At 38.7% G+C, this 4443-nt stretch overlaps 1 pseudogene; it reads right to left on the minus strand.

Moving 5' to 3' along the window:
- Nucleotides 1–3289: 3289 nt before the first annotated feature.
- Nucleotides 3290–4144, minus strand: LOC126068763 (serine/threonine-protein phosphatase 4 regulatory subunit 2-like; annotated as a pseudogene).
- Between the last annotated feature and the right edge of the window lie 299 nt (nucleotides 4145–4443).

Raw genomic sequence — 4443 nt, forward strand, 5'->3', positions numbered from 1 at the left:
ACTCCATGCACAAAAACGAACTCAAAATGGATCAAAGAACTAAATATAAAATCTATAATGATAAAGATCATAGAAGAAAAAATAGGGACAACGTTAGGAGTCCTAATACATGGGATAAACAGTATAGAAAACATTATAAAGAATGTAGAAGAAAAACTAGATAACTGGTTGCTCCTAAAAATCAAACACTTATGCTCATCCAAAGACTTCACCACAAGAGTAAAAAGACTACCTTCAGAATGGGAAAAAGTTTTTAGCTATGACATTTCTGATCAGCGCCTGATCTCTAAAATCTACATGATAGTGCAAAAACTCAACCACAAAAAGACAACCAAATCAAGAAGTGGGCAAAGGATATGAACACGCACTTCACTAAAGAAGATATTCAGGCAGCTAACAGATACATAAGAAAATGTTCACGATAATTAGCTATTAGAGAAATGCAGATCAAAACTACAATGAGATTTCATCTCAAATCCAAAAAACACAGAATAATAAATGTTGGAGAGGCTGTGGAGAGATTGGAACACTTACACACTGCTGGTGGGAATGTAAAATGGTACAACCACTTGGTAATTGATTTGGTGGTTCCTTAAAAAGCTGGAAATAGAACTACCATACGATCTAACAATCCCACTCCTCGGAATATATCCTAGAGAAATAAGAGCCTTCACACAAACAGATATATGCACACCCATGTTTACTGCAGCACTGTTTACAATAGCAAAAAGATGGAAGCAACCAAGGTGCCCATCAACGGATGAATGGATAAATAAATTATGGTATATTCATACAATGGAATACAACCCATCGATAAAGAAAAGTGAGGAATCTGTGAAACATTTCATAAAATGGAGGAACCTGGAAGGCATTATGCTGGGTGAAATCAGTCAGTTGCAAAAGGACAAATATTGTATAAGATCACTATTATAAGAACTTGAGAAATAGTTTAAACTGAGAAGAAAACATTCTTTTGTTGTTATGAGGAGGGGGAGGGAGGGAGGGTGGGAGAGGGGTACCCCCTAATTAGATAGTAGATAAGACTACTTTAGATGAAGGGAAAGAGAGCACACAATACAGGGGAGGTCAGCACAATTGGACTAAACTAAAAGCAAAGAAGTTTCCTGAATAAACTGAATGCTTCGAAGGCCAGTGTAGCAGGGGCAGGGGTCTGGGGACCATGGTTTCAGGGGGCATCTAAGTCAATTGGCATAATAAAATCTATTAAGAAAACATTCTGCATTCCACTTTGGAGAGTGGCGTCTGGGGTCTTAAACGCTAGCAAGCAGCCATCTAAGATACATCAATTGGTCTGAACCCACCTGGATCAAAGGAGAATGAAGAACACCAAGGATGCAAGGTGATTACGAGCCCAAGAGATAGAAAGGGCCACATAAACCAGAGAGTACATCATCCTGAGACCAGAAGAACTAGATGGTGCCCGGCTACAACCGATGACTGCCCTGACAGGGAGCACAAGAGAGAGCCCCTGAGGGAGCAGGACAGCAGTGGGATGCAGACCCCAAATTCTCATAAGACCAGACTTAATGGTCTGACTGAGACTGGAAGGACCCTGGTGGTCATGGCCCCCAGAGCTTCTGTTGGCCCAGGACAGGAACCATTCCCAAAGCCAACTCTTCAGACATGGATTGGACTGGACAATGGGTTGGAGAGGGATGCTGGTGAGGAGTGAGCTTCTTGGATCAGGTGGACACTTGAGACTATGTTTGCATCTCCTGCCTGGAGGGGAGATGAGAGGGTGGAGGAGGTTAGAAGCTGGCGAAATGGACACGAAAAGAGAGAGTGGAGGGAGAGAGCGGGCTGTCTCATTAGGGGGAGAGTAATTGGGAGTGTGTAGCAAGGTGTATATAGGTTTTTGTGTGAGAGACTGATTTGATTTGTAAACTTTCACTAAAACACAATAAAAATTATTAAAAAAATATTTCATATCATTAATATTTATTGTGTTACCTGAAATCTGTATTGAAAGCCCAAGCAGTCAGTTTACACACAGAAATTATACAATCGCATACTGCTTCACAAAAGCAGTGAACACATTGCCTTCTACAAAAGCTACTTTACAGAAATTGAAAAATCGTAAATATCAAAAGGTACAGCTGAAGAAACAGGTATAAATTTGGCAGCCAATAATCTTGATAGGGGAGTTGCAGCTTACATGACTTTAAATTTGAAAATATTGAGTGTTGAGTAATCATTGTCCTTTGTGTTCATCTGAAGAATTTAACACTGTCTGTAAACATGTTCGAAAGTACTTAATTCACTTCAAAATGTCATACAAATTATGTTAGTTTCTATGCACCCCTAAAACTTTAGTCATTTAGCTCAGGTACATTACTAAGGTAATATATTAATTCTTCCAGTGCAGCGGTGTTTCATGCCACTGACATTTGCATACTCTAGAATAATTGAGAAAGAAATGTTTAATATTCAGTGTTCAGAAAAGCAAGCAAAAGGTCAAGGAACCTGCCCAGTTCTTCTGAGAGGGTCTTATGTCAGCTTCATAAGCATTCATCCTACAAAATAGCAAGCTAATGTTTGAACACAATTTCCAAGATAAAGCACATTTTTCACGAATAATGAAGCCTCAGAAGCATACAAAAGAATTTCAGCTTGAACGAATCTCTTTGAGTGTGTTTAACCTGGCATTTCAACAGATTTAAGATGTCCAGGGTTTCACAGGGACCAACCAGATCTTATTTGAATTACTCAGAAGAGAAAGAAACTGTTTTCGGAAAGAGGTGAACTCAGTCATTACCAGCAGAGAAAGTATCCACTGTAGTCTTCTCTTTATAGAAACAGAAGAACATAACATTTCCCCCTTAGAATAATATATACATATATGCATGTATGCATATATGACTTAAAGTTCCATTGTACATAGCCAAACAATAAAATCTGGAAATGAGCATGAAACCCTGTAATTCACATGTTAAAATATGGAAATTATGACCAAAATATGAAAACTGCTAGAGCTGTCAGAAAGAGATAAGACAAAATGCTTTCCCGCATATGTATAAACTAAATGTGACAATCTCCGAAAGGTTTTCAAAATTATAATTATTACTTTCCAATTTAAAAACTTTAATTCGAAATTAAAAAAAAGAATCTATACACAAACCACTGATTTGACCAGACCAAAAAAAGTCAGCAGTGAGTGGGCCTCAGAGGAGCTGATATTCACAGTTGCTACGTATACAACCCAGGGTTCATGCCACGGAGCGCTGAATTTGACAATCTACTTCTCTTGTGAAACTAAAGGTCCGCTTTACTACATAAAATTCTGCACAGCGCAAAAGCGGAACTGTACGTGAAATACTGCCTCTACATATTTCCAAATAGTCTTGTTCACAGGCTCATCTGTAACTTCTGGGGCTTTGTCATTTTCCGTGAATGACTCTAAGAGAATCTCTCCAGTTTTCCTGGAATTGGATCCTACTAATTTTTAAGCTTCTGTTTCATGACAGTCAGTACCACTACTTACAGGGGTTGTATTTTCACTGCTTCAGAATATAAACCTTTCTCAGCTTGAGATAGATCAGATTCCTCCATTTGATGATTTTCCTCAGAAATCTTTTCATTCACAGCTAAGGTTTCATCAGATTCTTTTTCTTGATTTTTTCTTTCTGGGACCATTTCTTTTTACGCCATAGAAGACTCTTCTTCCTCTTCATTCTCCTCTTCATCCTCTTCCGTACAGTGCTGTCTGGTACAATACTTTCTTTATCTTTACCCTGAGATGAAGATGACGCTTCTGTTTCTTCTACTTTAACTGAAGAAATTTCAGTGGAAGTTGTTTGACTGGCTGTCTCTCTTACTTCACCTTCTTTGTCACATCTACGTCTTTTTACCTCATGCCCCTCAGCTTCCATAGCATCTTCATTTGGATGTTTATTTTTTGGGGGGCTCACCAAGGAACCTTCTGATTCAGGTGTCAGGGAGTCACTGTTGTTTTTGTCCTCATTTTGCTGTAAGTTGGACTCTTCTGTGTTCTCAGGCAAACCAGTCGTCGTCATGATGGCTGACAAAGAAATCTTTGGTCAATTAAGCGGTCTGAGCGTACCAGGCCCATTTATATTAGACCTCTCAGTATAACTTGGTGAGTTTCCAGGAAACGTGATACCATTCATTCAATTTAAAACCATTGGCATTGTTTTTCTCTGAAGAAGGATAAACACAGACTACAACCATCACATTCTTTTCTACTCCTCTGAGAAATTTGTCTGTTCCTGTGTAGTTTCTCCTTGGATCTGTTAGCAATTCACATAATCGTTGAATAGTAAAAGAGACACCATTAAATCCAGTGACAATTTTCAGTAGTCTTTAATTCATTTTATCGAAGGAAATGTATTCCACATTAAGGTTGGGACGGCCTCTTGATTCAGGAGCTGAAGTTCTGAAATCATCCATCACTTTCTCCAGTTT

This window comes from Elephas maximus, chromosome X (genome assembly GCF_024166365.1).
Source record: "Elephas maximus indicus isolate mEleMax1 chromosome X, mEleMax1 primary haplotype, whole genome shotgun sequence".
NCBI classification, from domain to species: domain Eukaryota; kingdom Metazoa; phylum Chordata; class Mammalia; order Proboscidea; family Elephantidae; genus Elephas; species Elephas maximus.